The sequence below is a fragment of the Equus przewalskii genome, chromosome 1 (assembly GCF_037783145.1).
Source record: "Equus przewalskii isolate Varuska chromosome 1, EquPr2, whole genome shotgun sequence".
Classification (NCBI taxonomy): Eukaryota; Metazoa; Chordata; class Mammalia; order Perissodactyla; family Equidae; genus Equus; species Equus przewalskii.
In genome coordinates, this window is record NC_091831.1 from 16,895,500 (window position 1) to 16,918,230 (window position 22,731).

At 40.5% G+C, this 22,731-nt stretch overlaps 1 long non-coding RNA gene across 1 annotated transcript in view; it reads left to right on the forward strand.

Annotated features, from left to right (window-relative positions):
* The window catches only part of LOC139079659 (uncharacterized), a 30,051-nt gene extending 25,219 nt beyond the window's left edge, over positions 1-4,832 (forward strand). The window contains exon 4 of the long non-coding RNA XR_011533463.1: positions 4,430-4,832. This is a non-coding gene — a long non-coding RNA (uncharacterized lncRNA). The remainder of the gene's footprint in view (positions 1-4,429) is intronic.
* Positions 4,833-22,731: the final 17,899 nt, after the last annotated feature.

The window sequence follows — 22,731 nt, forward strand, 5'->3', positions numbered from 1 at the left end:
CTCTGCCTCTTACTGTAGACAGGATCTTGGGCAAGTTTTTTATTTACTTATTTTTTTGAGGAAGATTAGCCCTGAGCTAACATCTGCTGCTGATCCTCCTCTTTACTGAGGAAGACTGGCCCCGAGCTAACATCTGTGCCCATCTTCCTCTACTTTATATGCGGGACACCTACCACAGCATGGCTTGCCAAGCGGTGCCATGTCTGCCTCAGGGATCCGAACTGGCGAACCCCGGGGCAGCCGAAGCAGAACGTGCACACTTAGCCACTGTGCCACTGGGCCGGCCCTTGGGCAAGTTATTTAACAGTAGGTGCCTGCATTACCTCATCTACAAGATGAGGATAATAATCATACCTATTTAACAGGGTTGTTTGGATGATAGTGAGGTATATAATCCATGTAAAACACTTGGCATGATATCTGGCAAATACTAAGTGTTCAGTACATATTTCTGCTACTTCTCTGCAAGTGTTTGTCCAGGAAGCCAAGCTGGTAAAGTAGTCCTTATTTGTTTTTGATTTCATTCAACAGGCATTGGTAAGAGCCTACCAAGAATAGAGTATGCTTGGCCCAGCCCAGTGGCATAGTGGTTAAGTTGGCACGCTCCACTTTGGTGGGCCAGGGTTCGTGGGTTCGAGTCTTAGGCTCAGGCCTACATGCCGCTCATCAACCCATGCTGAGGTGGCATCCCACGTATGAAAAAATAGAGGGAGATTGGCACAGATGTTAGCTCAGGGACAATCTTTCTCACCAAAAAAAAAAAAGAATACAGTATCCTGGTAGGCAATTTAGGAAGAATCAAAGAACACAAGATTCAGTTCCTGTCGTCAAGCAATTTATAAACTAGCAACCAACAAGATAGATGCATAGGAAACTATTTCAATGCTAAGAAGTATGACTCAAGTAATAAATGTCTCTGGTAAACTAGAGTGGTCAGAACTTTGAAAGAGAGATGAGGTGTGATGAGCAGAAGGAAGGTATCCAACGTGGGGAAAGCATGAGTAAGGACTTTTCTGGATGAGGAAGAATAACCTGGCTAGGATTTGCTTCCTTTTGGGAATCGGTAGATCAGAAGGTTGGAAAGGCTCTTTTAGGTCCTGTATACCAGGCTGGGGAGTGGAACTTCATCCTGAATTCAGTGGGTAGCTGTGAAGGTTTATGTGTTGGAGAAGGGCACAGTTTGAGTGCTGTTTTAGGAATATGAACTGTTCCATGCATGCAGGGGAGATTGCTAGGGACCAACTCCCAGTGGCACAAGAGGGGAGACCAGTTTGGTGACTAGAGTTGTCCATATCTGGGGCAATGGAACCTGAATAGAGCTGTGGCAGTGAGTGAAAAAAGGAAGCTGACTATAATAGACATTTTAAAAACAGTTTTTTAAAAATTGTGGTAAAATAGACATAAAATTTACCTTCTTAATTTTTAAGCACACTGTTTAGTAGAGTTAAGCACATTCACATTGTTGTGCAACCAATCTCCAGAACTTTTTCATCTTGCCCATTAAACAACTCCCATTTCCCCCTCCCCACAGACCCTGACAGCCACCATTCCACTTTCCTTATAACAGACATTTTATATCGTTTAGAACTCTTGTTTTCAAGAGCAAAAGAACTTAAACTAACATGCAAAGGGGCTGGGAAAAGATTTATTACATAGTTACTAAAGAGGATCATCATGCTCCCAGACAGGAATGCATTTGGGCCTCTGAACTGACTGGAATCTAACCAGAAAGCAATCAGGCTTTTCTGAATTCGTGTCTGCTTCTCTCTGCTGCTTCATTCACTCTGTGCAGGCTGGCTTCCTCTGCTTCTGTCTCGGCTTGGTAGAATATTGCATCCATATAGCTTTTAGTTCTTATATTACAGTTCTAGCCACATACAGAGACTAAATGGCTGTTTCTGAATCTCAGTTTGAAATTCCAGAGAGAGATCGAGAGCGAATTTGATTGGCTCAGCTTGTGGCAATTGTCCATCACTGTTCCAATCAGCTATCGCATCTGAAAGAGTCATACAACACACATATAGCCCCTAGGGCTGATTTCAAGGAAGGACAGTGGTGTTTAGGAACTGGGCAGACACACTAAAAGGTGTCCACTATACATTTCAGAAAAAGAATTACAATGGGTTGGTAACTGATTTTTGGAATCCTGTGGCATGCAAGGGCTGGGGAGATCAGCGAGGAGTGAAAGATGGAGTTGCTGCCTTAAGGAGCTCCCAACCTAACTGGGAAGACAAATTATACAAGAAGCCTTGCACTGAGAATTGACTGCAAAGATCTCACACATTTTCTAAAATAGCCATTGTAGCTGCCCCTTCCAGAGGGGCTGCCACAATCTCATAAATTTAACAAGATATTACTGGACTAGGAAAGGAAGCTAAAATATGTCATTTACATTCTTTCACAAGAAACAGAAGAAACAGCACCTTCACCTCTAGGGTTATTCCAAGAGCAGAGCGGACACATCTCTGGCTACAGCCTACAGGTTGAGAGTTATTGGTTCTGATTTATGAAACTGCCTCCAAGGTCTTGGTAGTTTCAGTGGGCTTTTTGTAGCCAGACTTCCTGGGGAGGTTTCTGCAAAGACACAGTTTGTTCCTACCACTGAGAAAAAAAAGACAAAAATGAGAAGGCGGTGTTCAGAGAGGACCAAAAATTGAAGATAAAATTCAAATCACATCAGTCTCTGATACATCCTGGGAACCTCCCACAAACCATTCCAGACTTCATTATCAGCGGATCAATGACTCCGGCTGCACTTAAAAAGCAATAAACAGAATTAAATACAGGATTCAAAAGGATAAAATGATATAGTCACAAAGCTACCGGAGGTTTCCTTTCTTCAAAATATTTAAGCTCTACCTCCTTTAAATTTAATTTTATCTGAAAATTTCAAGACCAGTTGAATTCTTTGACATTACATATTCTGTTTGAGATGAAAGCTGAGTAGTTCGGTGAATTATATTTCAACTCATTTCTCCAGACATCAGTTACCAGAAACCCTTTTAATGAAAGCTTTGAGGACTGTCTGTCCATTATGCTGCTAAGGAGCCTGAGTCAGCAAGCTCATTCACATTTAAAAATTTAACTGGCCCTCATCCAATCTTTAATCAAAAGCTAATGCACTTTTCCAACCTAAGTCTTTTGCATTCACTGTCTAAAGAGGATGTTAGATAAACCATTCTTTGGAAATAGCTGGTTCAGTATGTAAACTGCCACCACAGTTGTTTTATAGTAATGTGTGTGTGTGTGCGCGTGTGTGTATTTTTTCTTAAAAGGAATAACCTACAGAAGCTCCTCACTGTCGTCGGGCATTAATATGCCTTTGTAAGTTAAACCTTGCCACAAATGACTTTTTTCCTGCACAGAGAATTGCAGGGGTGGGGGTAGGAGGGGATGAGGGCGGCGGAGGGCACTTTCTTCTTGCCCGTCTCCCAGAGTCTCTGGGCAGAATTAACACTTGAATGGGTTTGAGTAAAGGTGAGGAAGATACAGATTCTTCAAAAATCTAAGTTCCTTCCCTAGAAGATCTCTGTGATAAGGCTGAACAGATCCTGGAGGGCAAGAAGTTGAATTTTTAATTCCCTGTGCTTAAACTGATCACAAATGAGAGAAAAATTAGCAGCGTTAGGGCCTTGGGATAGCATTTAATGAATTGGAAAAGGTAACTACTAGATAGAACCCTCAGAATGACTTCCCCAAGGATAGAAGAGATGTTCTCACAGAGGGATTTATTTATTCCTTTCGGATTACTGAAAGACTAAAACACAATCCAGAGTGCTTTTAAGAGCAAGCCTGGGGCCCTTATCTCAGTACCTGTACCAGGTGAGATTTTAGAGCAAAGCCATCATCCTGCACAGGTACGGAAGGCCAAAGAGGTCATCACTCCCCACTTGAGTCAAGATACTTTTCATCATAAAGAAAAAAATATTTTTTAATAGACTCTCAATGACCTGATTAAAGAAATACCGTCTTTCAGGCAGTTTCTTTTGTCTTATTGTTATACTGGGCAAAGTCAGTCTGTTCTTTTAATTGCATGGATTGTATTTTTTGTCCCTTAGCTAATGACTTCTTTGTTACAAGTGAGCACAGAAACTGAGAGATCAGTCTATTTCAGCCAATCCAGTGAATTCTTTACATATGTAGAGAAAAGATCTCAATATCATAGTACTCAATACCCTTTGTATGTAAGCCAAGAGCTATAACACATATAAAACATTTACGCTTGAGAAGCACAGCTCTCATTCACATATAAGTATTAGCAAAGCCAAGTGTTGCATGAGAGGGAATTGTGTGTGAATGACTTACTGGAAAATTGTACAAATTATCAGTGGATTCAAAATAATTATGCAGTAAAATTACGGGCCTTGTAAAAGGCAAGGTTTATCTGAAGAGCTCAGCTTTCTCATTTCTCTCTCACAATCCATCCCAGGCTTTGGAGCTGCAGCAATGAGGCTTCCTGAGACTATCAGGAGTACTTACTACTCCAGTAATGGTTTGAGGATTCAGGCACTGCCTTTCAGTCGCTAAGAGTCAGCAGCAAACGTGGCTGACTTCTGAAGGAGAGAAGGCTGGACACACAAAACAGATTGGCTCCACTTCTGAGGCTGCATTGCATGAAACCAACTCCATGGACATGAGGGACTTAGTGAGGTTAATTTCAGTGCTGTCCCCTAAGCAGACCTTTTGGAGAATGTTAAATGGCCAAAACACAACTCGCTAGAACCTCCACATTTAATGCTCCCTACATTCCAGAGGCAGCTCGGCTGGTGTTGGTTTCAGTAGGGGAATGCTTTAGTTCCAGAGTGTGAATAAAGTTTACAACATGTCAAAAACAATCAGTTTCTATAATGTCTATTGTGGACGAGGCCTTCCCTTTTCCAGGAGAGCTTGACCAAAGCCACAGTGAAGGGCACTGGGAGCATGGCCCAGTTGGGGGAGGGGGAGACTGGCCCAGTGGCCACAGTTTATTTTGTTTAGGATAATCTGAAGACATTGTCCTCTGGGATGAAAACAGAAGCAAAGCTAAGCAGTCCATGCAAACAAGATGTTAGTCCCAGGGGTCAGGGAAGGAGAGAGAAGGCTGGTGTGAAGCAACAGGGAAGGGGGAAACCATATGAGGAGCCCAGCTTTTCACAGAGCACCTATAGCCTCAGGCCCAGGCAGTGAGGGTCAAGGCGAGCGCTAAGCTCATGAGGTAAGCTTAGCAGCCACTAGGATAGTTCCTGTGTTCTTTTCCCCTGTGCTACTTTGTTAGAAGCATTTGCAAAATTTAGGAAAACATCAAAGAAAATCATTTTAACGTGGTATAGTAGCCCTTGTGCTTGTCTGCTCAGCCTTTCCCCCTTGACGCACACCTCTTCCTCTAGAAACACTCCACTATCACCACTACTACCTCAGCAGCAGGCAGGCAACCCACACTGGATTAATCCTAGTATCCCATTCCCTTGTCCTGAGGCCCCATCCACCTCTCTTTGAAAAGGTTACGTGAGTCAATATGTTTTCCTTTTGATTCAGTTGGTTTTAGAGTGAGTGTCACTTGCAATCAAAGAATTCTCTATAATACACATGATAATCTTGTTCTTTTTCTCTCATACAAAGAAAGATATGCTAATCATAAACATAAACCAGAATACTCAGTATTTATGCTGCTGTGATTACATAAAATGATTGTCTCTACATCTGACCCCTTCACTCTAGGGACATAGCCCCATAAAATGGGTGCACAGGGTGAGCGGGAGAGGAGACGATCAGCCCCCACGCTCTGCTGTTTGCTATGGGGCTCAGAAGGCTGAGGCCGGATGCCAGGGCAGGATTTAAATTTGCCTCTCTGGGTCCTCCTTTAACTGCTGTAGGGGTAGACCAACAGCTGCAGGTAAAGCTAAGTGCTTTCTCTGGTACCCCCATGGAGACATTTGATATGACTGGGGAGTAGCTGGTGATAAAAAAGGAGAAAATAGAGACATCAATCTATAAATACCTGTTGTGCACTTCCTTTGTGAAGGTCACTGCTAGGTGCTGTATGACATCCACAGATGGATAGACATGATCCAACACTCTTGAGAAGACCACATTCTATTTGGAGAGAAAAGACATGCACACCAACAGACGATTGCCCAATAAAAGGAAGCAAATACTCAAGATCAGTACAGGGATTGGACAGGAAATGCTGCATAAGTTTGGAAGCTACATAGATCACTGCAAGCTGGTGTTTTATTAGTTCCTTGGTTGCAAGGAGACTCTGGCTAACTCAAGCCAAAATAGGAATATATTGAAATGGCACCTTGCAGGACTGAAGAAAGAGTTGATGACAGACCTCTGGGTGGACAGGAACCGGGGTAGCCCCAGAAGACCTGCTTAGTGGTCATCGTAATGATGTAGATAGAGCATAAGGGCCTGGACTAGCAGGGAGGCAGTAAGACGGAAAAAGGGGCAAGGCGAAAGACATTTAGAAGTTCTCCTGTCCTCTAAACCTGGTAGAATATGCACTTATCACTCTTAGAGCCTGGAAAGAGACAGTTGATCAGATATAACCGACTCAGGGATCTAAGAGACTGGAAAAAGTTTTGTGTATATTAAGAGCAAAAACACCATAGCAGAGTCTCAGCCAAAACTAAAAATTCTCCAGACTCAGAGTAAAGGCCAGCTAGGGATTTTAACCACTTAGGAACCAAGACTAACATTCTCAAACTGACTGCCTGGAAAGCACTTCTACACCAAGAAATCTGACTCAGCAATCAGTATGCAGAAGGGGACGCTTGGCCTTGCGGCTTTATTGAGCACTATGGACAGGACCAGGCATCCATGACAGCTAATCACAAAATTCCAATTAGCTCCTGTCTCCTAATGCCCTTCCACGGGGCTTCTGCTACCCGGATGAGGCTGGCACACACTTGGACCTGGAGGGGACCCCACAGAAAGACAGAGAGAGCAAGCAGCCCAAACGCTGTGAAAGGGTTACATCAGAAAGCAAACAGTGCCATCGTTCCGACAATGAGCTGTATCTTATAGGAGAAGAAACACATTTTATTTTTTAAACGGACAATTTGAAGGGAGTCTTATAGCCACATGGTGGGAAGTTAAGGAGTAGGTGTGGAATTACAAAGTCGACAAATCATATGCAACAGCCACAGATGGCTCCCTTCAGCTCAGCCAAGTGGGAGGCAGAAAGAGTTGAGGAAAGATTACCCATGGTCCGTCTTCCTATTACTAATAGACATGGTTATTCTTCACTTATTCTCCCAAATATCGTATTTCCATATTCCCATAAAGATTCCCGGGAGGATAAAGCTTGGGAGGAACTCTTGCTCCCTCTTTCTCCACAACACCTCACTGGCTTTGTCTAGAATGAATGATGTTAAGTGTTTACTTAGGAAGGAGGACCTGACCAGCTCTGGCTCAGGGCCCGTCATGCTCTGCTTTTTGGAGTAGCCTGTCTTCAGCTGACTTTCTCCTCCGCTGCCAAGCAGTGAGAGGTGGCCATATGAGGGAGACATGATGTGTCCAGCTTTGCCAGTAATGGGTGGGTAAGTCTGTCTCCTTACTCCGTCATGAAGTATTAGGAAGCCTATTGTGGCCACACACTTAAATCACCTCCCCAATCCAGAAGATATTTCTTCCTCATCTATTGGACTTGTATACATATCTCAACTGCTTTAGAACTCAAGGCAGAAAGAAAGAAGTCAGTATCCCAAGATCCCAAGACCCCAATATTCCTTATGACCTCTTACTGAGGTCCAAGATATTTATCCTTGGTGTTTACTACTCCAAGTAATCATGCCAATACTTTACACTTGTATAGCACTTTGCCACATTATCTCTATTTGTTTCACAAAGTCCTATGAGGTGGGCAGAGTAAGAATTATTATTTTAGTTTTAGAGATTAGAAAACTGAGATTCGAAGAAGTTGAGTGAATTCCCCAAGGTTATCCAATTAATAAGTGTGGAGTCAGGAGTCAAACTTGGCTTTCTGACCCCAAGTTCTATAGGAACAGATGGTTAGGATGCAGTTTTATAACGTTGGGTTAAGAGCCACACAGATTTGGGTCTGCCCCAGGACAGCCTTTGGGAAAGTTGATTAAGTGCTCTAAGTTTTCCTTTCCTTACCTAAAAGATAAGGTCATTTTGAGAATTTCATGGAATACTGCAAAGCCACTTGCAAAGTGTATATTAAATATTCAGTGTCAGCTTTTTATTACAGATTTAAGTCAGTTGAATAAATAATCTGTTTACTAATCTAGGTTTGATACAGATCAACCTATAAATGCCTGTTTGGCCATAACTCTATAAGATCTCATAAACAATCCAATGAAATTATTTAAAAGTCAAACTGAAAGCACTCTATGTTTCTGTATCAAGTACTTTCAACCCATTATCTATTACAAGGTCCTTCTGAACAGAGAGGCAAATTTTTGTAGTGTTTTTTAATAGCATTTTCTGTAACATATAAGATGTAAATTGGTATAACCCTCTTAAAAAACTTTTGAGCAATTTAGATTAAGAATAAGAAAAATATTTGTATCTTTTGACTAAGTAATTCCACCACTGGGAAATTACTTAAAATATATAAAAAGCCATTATACAAACACAAGAGCATGCACACAAAGATGTTTATCACAGAAGTATTCAAAATAGTAAAAATAACCAAAATGCCTGGCAACAAACCTATCATTTAGAGTTCCTTGGTTGCAAAGAACAGAAAGCTACTCTGTCTTCAGCAAAAGAGAATATTGGAAAGATTGGGTGGTTCCTCAAATCAGTGGCATCAAGAAGGATGGGAACCAGGATAACTCCAGGAATCTCAGTATAATGGCCTCATAGACAGTCTTTCTTTGGGATGCTGGTATTAGAGTGACCCAGCATTGGTCACCTTCTGCTCATCAACCAAGCTTTGGGTGGAGTGATACATGCTCAAGACTATCTAGAGATGGAATCTAATTAGCCTGGCTTCAGTCATCTGTTCACCTCTTGGTGAGGCAAAATGGGGAGTGAAAGCATTGTGATCAACAGTCTCATCCAGATCACATGCAAAGAGGGAGCAACATTTCCCTGGAAAAGAAAGAGAGATGATGAGCAGGAAGAACAACAGATGTCCACTACTGTGGCAGAATGACCAAATAAATTTATATGTCGTTTGGAGAGTATTTTGTTATCTTAAAAATGACAATTATAGAGACAATATAAACTGTTTATAATGTAATTTTAAAGAAAAAGACAGCATATTCAATTATGTGTGTGGGTGTAGCATTACAACTATGAAGGAAAAAAGATACTGGAAAAAGATTGGAAGGAAATTTACCAAGATCATGTGAACGGCTGTGTTTCTGTCTGATGTGGCCCACCCGATAGGAGCACCTGCCTCGTGGACAAAACCCAGAGACAGGTCTAGGGCTTAGAGCTGGTTCTGAAGCAGTGGTCTCCAGTCACCATAAGAGGGCAGAACCAGAGGACCAGACCAATGAGAGCAAAGGAGGAGCATTAACCATCCAATCTGTTGAGCCAAATCAGGTCCTAGGAGTTGAACCAAAACAAAGCCAAAAGTCAAGGGCTGAGAACAAATTGGAGGAGACGAAGTGGGAGGGTCAATGGCTTTGACCTGATTGCCCAGATTTCCCTCCTGTAGGGTGTGGGCTGACCACTAAGTAGGGCCCTTGGCCTAAGAAAAGACATAGATTTGAAGGAGATAGTTAGGGAGAGGGAAAGTGGGTGATTTTCTGCCCCTTCCTTCTTTCAAACCTTTTGTGATGATTTAAACATTTTATGTGAATAAAGAGAATGAATAAAATACACATTACAGTTTTTAAATTGTTGATTCATTCTATTTATTTTCTTCTTAAATGTCTATTACAGCAGTATTTCTATTAGCCCAGCAAAGGAAGCTTTAAATTTGAAATGTGAGAAGTCTATTAAACTCAACTGCTGTCGATATACCTGAATTGTAAAATTTTACTTGTTTGACTTACAAGTTACCTAGCTTTATCTGCATCTCAAAATGCAATCTTTCTATTCTTCTATAACTTAATGATCCGAGAGGAAATTTTGCTTACACTTAAATGTAATGACTTCACGGTTGTTTCTCTCGTAGGTTCAGTAATCTGTTTGTTTTTATAACTCCCCAAAGATTCAGGGATGAAAACATCGCCTAGAGCTTTCTTTAAAATTTCTACAATTTTTCCCTTGATAATATGAGGACAAGGAAACTGTGAATAACAAATTACCTTTCCCTGAGAGAAGGGGCCCTTTGCAAAACAAAGTAAAAGATAGTGGGCTTCAGAATTTCATATGCCTGGTTGGGGATATGGCACCCCTCTTTCATCTCTACATAATAGCAGAAAAAGAAAGACATTGGTTGTGGTGTCATGCAAAGAAACTTCAAAGTTTCTAGGAGGGAAAAAACAATCTATGGAGAAAAAATATTCATGATTAGCTATAGGCTTTTGAGGATCTTCAAAAGAAGTAAAAAAATATATACATATATATGTATATATACTGTTTTCTGACTGCCGATATTAACATTTTGAAATACACATTCTTTAGAGCAGGAGAAAAAAACCTGTATTTTACAGAAATACTGCCAATCTTATAGTACAGACCTATTTAATACTTCGATGAGGAAAGGATGAGCCATAAGTCAAATGAGCTTCTGAAGTCATATCATGAAACTTCCTTTAATTTAAAACTGTATCCTCTGTTCTTTGACATGTCCTTCAACCACAGAAGAATTTTTTCTTTTAAGAAAATCTTATAGAATGTAAAGAGACTATCAAGAAATAAAGCTTACGAGAGAGGAAGAAAGCCGAAATATGGACAGAATCCTTTGCAGAGCTGAAAACATCTTGAGAAGAACCAACCACACACTTTAATCTTCAATGCTGTCATCTTTTCATGATGAAAGCTTAAAATCTTAAAATCCAAACCAAAAGTTTGCAAGGAAAATTAATTTGTTAAGTTAGAAGGAAAAAATCCCAGCTTGTCCTTTGAAATAACAAATGCCATAATTCTGGGTTTACATGATATGTCTTAGACTTAAATATGCAAATATACGCGTTGGGTTTTGAATTGGACTTCTACGCTAGCTGAGCTTTCTTCTCTAAAAAGAAATGAGAAGAATATAAGACAACCTTTTTATTCTCCCCTTGGCACGAGCCATGGTCCACAAGTCTGTGTATGTGACCACTACCTTAATCAAGTTTATAAAGGCTCTCACCGTCCATTAAGTCTGCTCTAAGACCTCAGTCTTGGCCTGCCCCTGAATGAACACTCAGGCAAGCCCCTGACTTTTCTGGATGCTCTTAGGTAATAAAAAGAATTTATTATCACTTCAAGCTTCAAAACATGGCCTTGGTTTAATAATTAAAATATCCAGTCCCAATATAGTCAAAATGTAAAATGCTTTTAAATTAAATAGTAACAGTAAGTTTTCCATTTTAAAAGGAAAACTTCTTCCCCACCCCCAGCTCGGGCTTGTGCAAGGGAGAATCCTGGGTTGAGGAAGGAGGGAAAGCTTCTGGTCTTTTTCCCACCCAGGGTTTCTCCTCCTCTCCCTCTTCTTGCTGACCTTGTTAGGGCTAGAGGGTAAGGAGGAAGAAAAGAGAAGGGGAGCAGGAAAGTTCTTACTTGCCAAGTATCCCGGTGGTGATTTAGTATCTGAGTTTTCTAAGGCTTGGCATATATCTGAAGCTGACTGGTTTTTGTGTGTATATGGGGCGGGGAGTCATAATTGTTAGAGACACCTCCACTCCCCATCCCTGGGGATCTTTTCCATGTCATTGTCTCCATAGGGTGAAGGAATCCAGGTCCCCAATGGTTGCTTACTCCTCCTTCAGCATCGAAGGGACCTCAGGGTTCTCTCTGCTGCTGTGTGTTGGTTCCTCCAAGGACACGTCTCAGACAAGACCTACGGCAGCACTCACAGACCCTCTAGTGGAAGCCAACAGAGCAGCCAGCAAACCTGTCTCTCCCCCTTTATCTGAGAGTCAGAAACCAGAGCATCATATCCCCCAAGCAACAATTTTCTCCTATTAAGCTCTTGAAGAGGTCATGTTGAGGACCCTTTCGAATCATGCTTGAAGACAAGGGCAGGCCTGCCCTATCCTATCTACGTGGGGGGAAGAGTGGGCTTCATTCATAGTAAACCAACATCTCCCTCCAAACACGCTGGCTTCTTGATTTCCAACCTCCACCCTTAAATGCTGTTATCAAGGGTGAACTACTTAAGGGTTGTAAAACTGATTTTCCCCCACCTCTCCCCACCCTTCACACACTTTAAAAAAAATCCTGTGTGGTGGTCTGGCATTCTTCTTGGAATCTGGTATTTTTATTGTGTTCAGTCTTAGACAAAACTTCCGTTTTCATATCTGATATCAATGTTCACAAGAATGTTCTAGTTCAGTCCTAAGACTTCAGAGACCGCAGACACATGTCAGGTATTGGATGCTCCAGATTTTTTAAAATAAAAGTTACAGATCTTCAGTATAACCCAAAGAGAATACAAATGTGAGTGATTATAAACTCAATAATGCAAAAGAAAAATATCTACAGTGTCTACAAGCTACTTATGGTTCTGCTATTATCTTTTAAGCATGTCAGTATCAAGGAAAACATGTTGAGAACATATTAGCTGCAGAAATTATTTACTTTTATTGAATAACGTTGTTTTCATTCCTGTTCATCTTCTTAACTCTCTCTCTACTGCCTCCCCAGAGATCGTCTAATCAATTGCATGGTCTTCCTTTCATACTCACATCAAGGCCAAGAGTAAACTCTTCCAAGCACAGGGCAAAAGCCTGGTTTTTTTTGAAGCAAATAAAATAGGGCTATCATTTTATTCTATTTTATTTTATTTTTTATTTTTTTATTTTTTTTTTGCCTGAAAAGTGACAGGATAAGAATTAGGCTAAAGAGAGAAGCATGAAGAAACATTTTCCTCCAGTAGTCTGAACAGCACTGTATTAACAATACACTTCTTGATGGGTAAGCAGTGAGTTCTTTTGTTTACTAAAATACCTCAATCAATTTTTCTTGAAATGACTTTCATCACCACTGCCTACATAGTGCTGAAGGACGTTTCAGTCCTGAATCTTATCTTTCCTCATGTTCTTTATTGTTCAGAACAAGCACACACTGTGGTCATGTGATATTCCTTATTAGCTGTAACTGAAGCTTAACAGATATAATTAATGGATTGTTCCAATCCTCCCTTTAGTTCTTCGGTTCCTTTTATTCTTGAAGAGATGAATTCTAATAGTGGCATTATCAGATTCTAAATACAGTAGAGACATATTAGAAGAATGAAATTCCCCTTGAGACCTACCACGTGGCTTATTGTAGTAACAGAATAAATGTCCATCTAGAGGGATATTGTTAGATTTTTAGAACTTCCCCCTTGACTATTCCTGGAGACTAGAATTCTGGGTTCCAATACCCTCCCAAGCCTGTTACCAGCTGTGTGAAAGCTGTGTGAGTTACTTATCCGCTCAGTATGTCATCAGTAAAATTACCCCATCGAGAAAATGTCTAGCTTAGATAATTTCTTAAGTCCCTTACGCTTCTCCAAACTTTAACCTTCAATGTTACACTGTGTTCTTAGCATTTACTTAGGGTGTAACAAAAAAAAAAATTGGAAGGTATGGTACAATTATGGGTAATTTTTATTTAATTCCTTTATTTATCTACTATTTACTAAGATTTCCACGATGAACAGAAATTAATATTATGATAAGAAAAAAGTTATTTGAAAAGAACAAACAAAAGGAAAATAAAAATTAACAGAAATACATTTTGGGGTCTTACACATCACCAATCCTTATCCAGTTATATTTTAAAATTGAAAAGAATTTGATGTGTAGAGATACCATGATACATTAAAAAAACTAATCACAAGAGTCCAGACATAGCATTATATCAGATTTTAATAATATTTGCGGAACATCTATGATGGGGAAAAATCATGTGAGAAAAAAAATAAAATTTAAGGACAAATCACATGTGATCCTACTTCTTAGTGCACCAGACTACGATCAGGAGACCTGGGCTCAATTCAGTTTGGTTTAACCAACATTTACTGATTTCAAGGCATTAGAGAATAAAGACGAATGAAGAGATTATGGTACAATAGAAGGGATAGATATTTAAATATCTCCCAAACTAGTCAGACTGGCAAATGTGCTAAAGAGAGGCAGAAATGAGACCCTGGAAAACACTAGTTAATTCTGACTGGGGAGATCAAAGACCTTGTATGTTATGCTGAGTAGTTTGCATTGTAGGGTGGTCTGTCCTCTGTTGTCTTGAAAAAGATCTTGAGCCTCTCTGGCCATCTGTTTTTCCAGCTGGAAACGAAACAAATTGGGTTTTTAAATTTCTAATCATATCATTTCTAAAATGCTAAGGGTCCATGATTTTATGTTATGACAATGATGAGAATCCTCTACCTGGTACTTGTTTTTAGCTGCTTTTTCTAGTGCCCCTAATCACTCACTACTGTTGTCATTTTCCATAACTAAATCCAGACTGGGCTTCCATCTCTCTCTCTCTTCCCGTTTCTTTCTGACTGTGGAAGTCCCCAATTTGCTGATAGAAAACTCAGTATTTTTTCTGGGTGCGTACAATAAAGGAAATTTGGTTCAATGCTTCCCCTTCTTCATTATTTCTCTTTAAGGATTATTGATTAAAATGTTAGGTGGGGCAGGAGGCAAATATTAAAAATCTGTTAATTTAGCTGTTTTTATAACTAACTGGTTTGGGCTGTCATTCTAATTTAAAAGCATGCAGAGAGCTCATACTTTCTTTTTAGTCATAGTGATTTTTCAAGTTTCTGTAAATCTTACACATTAACCTTGAGGCCACATGCTTTTCTGACATTCTTTGAATTCTTTAAATAGATCTGGGGGGTTGGAGTCAGGGCTGGCTTTTATTAGCATTACACTCTCAGCAAATAATAGCCAGTTTGCTTTCTTTTTTAAAGAGCATTATTCTTGGATCCATTCAGAAGGAAAAAACATGTAGCCCGCAATTTGTGATCCACTCAAGACAAATACAAGAGCAAGTTATATATGTATGAAGCCATCTTCCTGTTATTTATTAAAACACATGTGAAAGTAATGTTTTAATCTATTCATCCATTTAATTAAAAAAATATTTATTGAGCTCCTGCTATGGGAAAGGCAAAACATCATTAAGTAAAATGACCCATCCTATCATGTGAATTTATTCTTTTCTTGAGATTAAAATGATTCAGCCCTTTAAAAATTCTCCAGAACCTGCTGGGGCAAGAGACTGTTGGATGAATCCTAATGCTGAAAGGACAACAATTGACTACAATGTAAAAGTGAAAAGGAAGTCGGAACAGGGTTTCTCAACGTTGGCACTATGGAAATTTTGGGCCAGATACTTCTTTGTTATAGGGAACTGCCCTGTGCTTCGTAGGATGTATAACAGCATCCCTGGTCTCAATCCACCAGATGCCAGTAGCCCCTCACCCACTCTCATCCCCAGTTGTGACAACCAAAAATGTGACAAACATTGCCACTGTTCCCTGGAGTCAAATTCACCCCTAGGTAAGAACCACTGAAGTAGAATGGTTCTCTCTCTCATGATATGCCAACTTTGTTCCTTTTGCTTCTTAGAGAAGATAGCAAAACCCATGCACCTCAACTTGTGTACACTGAGATTTCACATAAAGCAAATTCCATTCCTGTGCCTCTCCTTCTGTTACCAGGGGTAATAATTATGGGTGGTCCTTTCACAAAAACAACTGACAAGGTGCTTAGGCTCGAAGTCAAGGTGAGAACTTTGTTTTCCTAAATAAGGGTAAAGTAGTAGAAATATATCCATACTCTCTAGTGCAATCTCTGTCGTGACTAATGCAGTGTGAGTGGTACAGGGGACTGTGATGTGGTGCCTCCAGGAACTTAAAAATACAAGTGCCTTGGGAGGTAAATTCAGAAATTAGTATTTTTACATACTGGGTGGAGATGCACAAGAAAACCTTCAAGCAGTGGTCCTCACACTGTAGTCTATATAGAAATCACCTACCAGCTTTTTGAAAATATAGATTCCTGGGCCCCACCAGCAGAGATTCTGATTTAGCAGATCTGGGAAGGCCCAAGCATCTGCATTTTAAAGATACTTCCAAATGATCCTCATGCGTTTGGTCCATGAACTTCTTTTGACAAATAATGCTTTGAAGATGAAGAATAGCTGCCAGGTGTTGACTCAACCTGATCAGAGGCATCCCATGTGTTAACAAAGGACAAGTTTATCAGTAGGGTAGAAAGGCAGGGCCGGCTATAATCATGCCAAGAAAGGAGGGTCCCTGGGCAAGACAGACAGTGCCCATCGAGGTTCCAAGGAAGACCGTGGCCCTGCCCAAGCACTCAGCCTGTCCCTTCCTTAAGGCAGCTGGTGTTCCAGTTGTGGAGATGGATTTTCTGTGTCATCTTGGCCTAATGTCATGAAACATTCAAAATGTATGATTAATTTCTCTTGTCTTCCCTTGGGGTATGTCTTATGGCAACTCTACTTGCTGTAAATTAATAAATTGGTATTCTGATTGTATATATATAAGTCTGTGAGCTTGGGTAATAAGACTCCTTCCCAGAAAAATGGGTCTATTCTCAACCTGGTAACAAAGCTGAGTTCCTAAAGCTGGAGTCAGAATCTGAACTGTGGTAAATTAACAAAGGTAAGACCACTGGTGTGTTGGTAAATTTTTAACAAAAAGCGTACTGGAAAAAAAATCCTGGATTTGTAGCATTAGCCAATCTCCATGGTGCGAATGCTCATACTTCTCCCATGGCCAATTTCAAGCTACAAGCTCAATGTCACTCTATGTGGAATTGGGGAGAGATCATTATAAAGTATTGTCACCATATGTATACAATAAATGTAAATAATCTCAAGGCATAGATAATAAAATAATTGTGAAGGGAAGAGTGTGTAGAGTAATTATTACCCTTGTTTTTATTTTAACTTATTTTATTTAATATTATTGCAAGTATATATAATCTAATTTTAAATAATAACTTTTTCACAATCATTTTACAAAATTCCTGAAAATTTAACAATTGGCCCCCATGAGCTGGTACAAGCTGGCTTCAGCACACCCCTGGAGGACCAATCCTTATGGGTTAGTTTAGGTGACCAGATCACCTTCCCCAGATGACACCTGTGTTTCAAATGTGCATATTCTTTAGAGTTTCTGTGTGGACATAGAACAGGGTCAATCTTTCTACCCACTTGAGCTTAAAAATCATCAACCTGGTCTCAGTAATTCCTTAGATGTATCTAATCCTTTTATAGTAAACAAAGAGCTGTCACGCACAAAATTTCAACTGATTTTTATAACCACCTCATGAACTGAGTATAATACATGTTTCCCTCATTTTACTTATGAAGAAACTGAGAACAGCTAAATTACTTGCTCACAGTTAACCAGCTAGTATGTGGCAGAGAAAAGAAACAAGGGAACTATCATTTATTGAATGTCAACCATAGAGCAGACATTGATATCTAGTCCTCAAAGCAATCCTATGAAATAAATATTATTGGGTCTATTTTAAATACATATGAGGAAACTGAACTCACTGAGGTTATGTAACTTATTCAAGATCATATCCCTGGTAAGTATGTCTAAGTCAGGATCAACTACACAGTACTTCTCAAACTCTAATGCACATCAGCATCACACGGGAGCCTTCTAAAATATAGGTTTCAGGGCCCCACAGCTAGAGATTCTGATTCAGTGGATTTAGGATCAGACCCAGGAGTTTGTATTTCTAACAAGCTCGCTGGGGATACTCATGATGCTGGTCTGGGTACCACTCTTTGAACAGCCCTGAGCTGTACCAGGCAGCCTATTAATTCCTGGGAGCCCAGGTGTCCTGACTCCTAGTTCTGTACTCTGTCCTCTGCAATACATTCCAATAGCTTGTTCCAACCTCTAACCAGACACAGGATGATCTTGTGTATGTATTTGTAAATGATTTTTCACATATAATAAATTAATGTTCTCATTAATAATAATTAATATATATTTTCTTTTAATCAATCAATATAATGTGGTTCTGAGCTTTTGTAAAGACTGATATTATACGCAAAATTTAACTGTCATGAAAATCATTGATGAAAACATTTTAGAAACCTCTCAGTGGAGTTTATTATTAAGGATCTGGACATTCCCAGAAATAAAAAATTTAAGTTAAATTTTGTTGTCAATAGTCCATATAGGAAAAAAATGATGTATGTGTGGCAGAACCTCTGGAATCAGATATGGCAAAATAAGCTTCCCAAACTTGCATTTTTACATTTCATTTTTGCTTCAGGGAAAACTGACTTCTTACTCAGCTGATATTTATAGTTGGAAGATCTGTACTGAAGCAATACTTAACGATAACATTAATTATAATATTTATAAGACATCTTTCCGTGAGGCTCTCAAATAACCACAGTCATGTAATCTATTTCTCAGTGTGGGCTCAAGATAGAGACGGCACCATCAACTCCATCGTGGAGATGACAAGCCTGCAGTTCCATGCAGCCCTTAGGTGTCTTGCTGAAGGTCATTCACAGACTTAATAGAAAAGAGAGAGTCAGAAGCTAGGCCTTGGGAATCCTAGCTCAGGATAGCCCCAATTACACAACCACTCTTTAATTTAACAGATGAAAAGCCTCTGCACACGAGGGTCAGAGAAACGCTAACCACAACAGTGAGGCTCAAGCCAACCAGTGTACTTACTTGGTAATGGCTTAGGTAAAACGACAGGAGAAGAGAGTCAAACCATTGGCTAAAATTAAACTACTGGTTGGAATTATTCACTTCTCTTTATTTCCCATTACCGTGGAAAAATATGAGCTGGCGTTAGTTCTTTATGGCTTATCAAATCTGACCTGGGAGAACCTACTATAGCTTCTGAAAATTGATGTTGTATTAAAATAGCTTAAGCTTAATGTATTGTATTTGCACACGAACAGTCAGGAGGCAATTCATTTTCAAGTAATAAGGGCCCCATGAGTGCTTATTCAATTAAAATTATAATTTAATTATCTTCAATTGCAAAATATGATTGGGAGAAATCTATTTAAAGTTTTTGCCCTGCCCCCACTATTCTTCCCTCTGCCATCCCTTTACAGTACCAAATATTCCGGGTGAGTGTTCATTTTGCCCTGCTCAAGGGTGGTGCACCAACTTCCCGTGTTTCCCCAGGATGTTCATTTCACGGACGACTGCAAATAGGGATGCTCAGTGTATTGCAGGTGCTTTACCACTTCCAAATGAAGAGTGGCTTTATGAGTTGAAGAACTCAGACTCTTTTATGGTTCAGATCTCCACTGTTATTAGAAAGCCTGAGTAAAAAAAAAAAAAATCCTAAGTAACATCCAGGAGTTCCAAAGCCCAGACTTTACATTGCTCCAGAGGTCTCCCCATTTATTAGGAGCCTGGGCCAGGCCCTGGAGGCCCAGAAAGAACATGGAAGCACATCCACAGGTGCAGCATTGAGTCTGAATTTGGGAAGAGGCTGAGTTCTTAGGCTTTGGTGAAATCTCTCTCCATTCTGGCCACTCCTTTCATCCCATTGACACTGAACTAGTGCAGGTTCCTATCATATCTAACGCCCTTGTGCATTCCCTGGCCCATCCTGAGGGCTCAAATGATAACTGTGGTTGCTATTATTATTATTACGTAGTTGTATATCCTAGTCATAGGTTCTTCTGGTTCCTCTACGTGGGATGCTGCCTCAGCATGGCTTGATGAGCTGTGTGTAGGTCTGCACCCAGGATCGAACCGGGAGCCCTGGGCCGACGAAGCAGGGCACACGGCCTTAATCACTCAGCCACCGGCCAGCCCCTGTTTCGCAGTCTTTTAAAACCATCCAGCCTCTCCCACTTGTAATCAAGTTTTCTCTGCTCCAACATAGACGTCCTCAGGTTTCGACCCTGCTTGAAAACCTGTAATGGCTCTCTATTAGTTCCACAAGTGTTTCTCAGAGTGCATCAGGATCACCTGGGTTGCTTTGTCCAATTGCAGGCTCCCAGGCTTCCCCAAAACCTACTGTATCCGATCCTTTTGGAGTTGAGCCTGGGAATTTGATTGTATAACAAACTCTACAGGTGTTTCTTATACACTCTATTAATAATTTGAGACTCTGGCCTGTAGGATAGTGCCCATATACCTTTGTATGGCTTTTATTCCTCCTTAAAACTTGGCCCCAACCATTTTTCCAGTCTCACCTCCTGCCTCACAGAGTCACTGATACAATTGAAACTGTGGAAGACTTTGAAATGAGAAAAAAAAATTCTAGATGTTTTGTCTAGCATACTCTTCTGGGTTATCTTTGCCATTCATTGATTTTGAACTATTTTGCAACTCTGATAGTTGCAAAAAATTGATAATGATGCAAACAATTCCTGTCCAGAGAAAGGCATCTGAATCGCGTCAGGTGGAATGTAATTGATTTTTGCTCCATGGATAACCAGTTTTGCATCCATTCGTAAATTTATTTCAGCATTCTTCATTGCCTATAAATGCATAGCTCTTTGAATTCTCCTCTGAACTGGTTATATCTTACTGGTTCCCTCATTAATTAATAAGTTAAATAAAATCTTTGACATATATTCACTTTATATTTGTTTAAAGTCATGATTTTACCTTTTAAAAAATTATCCTTTAACACTCTAAACATGCTGTGGTATCTCCATTCTCTCTGATGTGGTCTGGTTTCCTCTGCCTCCTTGCTTGCTCTGCTCCCCACCTCCTCTGCCCACCAGTTTCTTTGGTGGAGTCCCTCTCGCCCTTCAAGGCCCCTCAAAAGCTGTCAATCATCAGCTTCTCTGTCAAACTTTAAGCCCAGCCCATTCATCCTTCTATTTCCATCTGCCCAACTCATCTCAGTGTCCCTCAATACCTTGTTCACACCTTGTTAAAGCATCTCTCACACCAGATTCCAGGTGATACTTATAGGAACTACTTAAAAACTGAGGGTGCAAATATAGCCACTTCTCTACTTAACCTCTCTGTACTTCAATTTCCTTATCTCTAAAATGGGGATAATAACAGCATGACCTCATAGAGCTCTTGTAAGAATTAAATGAGTTAATCCATGAAAACACTTGAAGCATTGCCTGGTAGATAGTAAGTTTTGAATAAATGTTAGCTATCACTGTATTTCACTAAATTTTTCCAATTAATTTCTTGAGATCCCACATGTTTTTGGTGGTAGAGACTACTAGGTGTCCACAAAATCTGTCTTCCCTGGACTACATTTCTCAGCCTCCCTTCCAGCTAGGTATGATCAAAAACGGTGTATGTGCATTTCAAGTCTGGCCCATAAAAATTCCCACATGTGCTCCTCCAAGCCATCTTCTCTTTCACATGGGCTGTAGTAGAGGCTTCGATGACCAGAGTAACGTTGGAAACCAAATGTTAAAAGTGGCAAGTTTGGAGCCAGCCCTGATGGCCTAGTGGTTAAAGTTCAGTGCTCCCACCATTTCTGCAGCCTGAGTTCAGTTCCCAGCCACACCACTTGTCTGTCAGTTGCCATGCTGTGGAGGTGGGTCACGTAGAAGAACTGTTAGGACCTACAACTAGAATATGCAACTATGCACTGGGGGTTTTGGGAAGGAAAAACAAAAAAGAGGAAGATTGGCAACAGATGTTAACTCAGGGCAAATCTTTCCCAGCAGAAAAGAAAAGGCAAGTTTGCTGTCAGCCCTGCTTCTTGAATGACTGCCTGAAGCGGCACTCACCCTTCTTCTCCCCACTACCACCATCCCAGACAGTGCAATGTATTCCTCGTAAGCTTTTGGGAGTTGTGGAGCACAAAGATGGGTCAGTCTTCTTCCAACACCAAAGGAAATAGAGACTATTTGAGCCCCCACCTACGAGATGTCACAGTCCCTTTCATGATGCTTTCTTCCTAGTCTGAGCATGCCTTTTCTAGCCTAGCAAATGCACAAATGCAATGGTTCTCTATGGGAGGAGACCCTCTCTGTCGGGAGGATGGGCTGCACTTGTTCAGAACGACCCAGCTGTTTATGATTAACTCTCACAGTTCACGCACAGAGTCAGGAGCATAGGAGCTCCAAGTGTAGGTCTTGTTTCAGGGTCTGCCACCTCATAGAACCAGATGTAACAGGCCCCCTTTACCTGGACAACATTTACCTGGCCACCCTTCACCCAAAGGATGAGGCAGTATTTTGAGTCCCAGAAAACACAAAGATCTCTTAAGACTTTTCTTGAGGCCTCTTCATCCCACATTTATCTAACAAAGAGTAAACACTTACCTAGCTTTTCCTTGAACCAGGCGATGTTCACTCTGGGATAGTGGAGAAACTAGAGTTTTTAGTCAGCCTTCAATGAGCTCCACTCTTAATCACTGTCTTGACTAGTACCCTGTTACATTATTACCTTGTAAGTCTCCATTTTTACAACGAATACCTCAGAGAGAGAAGCGATATGTGGGATTTGGAGAAGAGAACACACCTCACTGTGTTTGCGGGAGCCCAAAGAAGGTAGCTGTTCCACATGTCCTATTGTGTTTTGCTCCGTGCCTACTCCCTTCTGATGACTGTGAGAGCTAGATGTGATTATACAGTAAAGCACTTAGCCCAGCCCTTGGCACATGGTGAACACTTGGGAGATGTTACTTCCAATATAATTCTGGGAGTACAGCCATGACCTGCAACCCTTCCCTTCACCCTTGTCAGAGCAAGAATACAGGCCAACATACAAGGTACATT